We start from the raw sequence: 379 nt of genomic DNA on the forward strand, positions 1-379 counted from the left end.
ATTAATCTTAATTATATGATGTAAATTGTAAAGTTCAGTACATTAATGAGCTGTTGAGTCAAATCGTTTGGATCACTAAAAATGGCCCAAATGTGGATTAATATTCATTATTCAATAAAATAAATCATTCAATGTGAGTCAGGTTTGATACATTTATTATCTGAGTGTTTTATAGCCAGTACAGTTGCACTGTACGGTACTGTGGGCTTCATAACGATCAGTCGGAACCGGCTCTTATTGCTCAACTAAACCGTCTGGATCGCTGAAAATGGCCGAACCGCCCATCAGCAGCGGATTATAGGCGCTCAGTGCTGATTGACGGGTCCGTCGTCCAATCAGCGGCGGCGGAGTGTCACCCGGCCAACCCTGTTCGTGGAGG

This window comes from Morone saxatilis, unplaced genomic scaffold, assembly GCF_004916995.1.
Source record: "Morone saxatilis isolate NCDOM2014 unplaced genomic scaffold, NCSU_SB_2.0 Contig9, whole genome shotgun sequence".
In the NCBI taxonomy this organism is placed as follows: Eukaryota; Metazoa; Chordata; class Actinopteri; family Moronidae; genus Morone; species Morone saxatilis.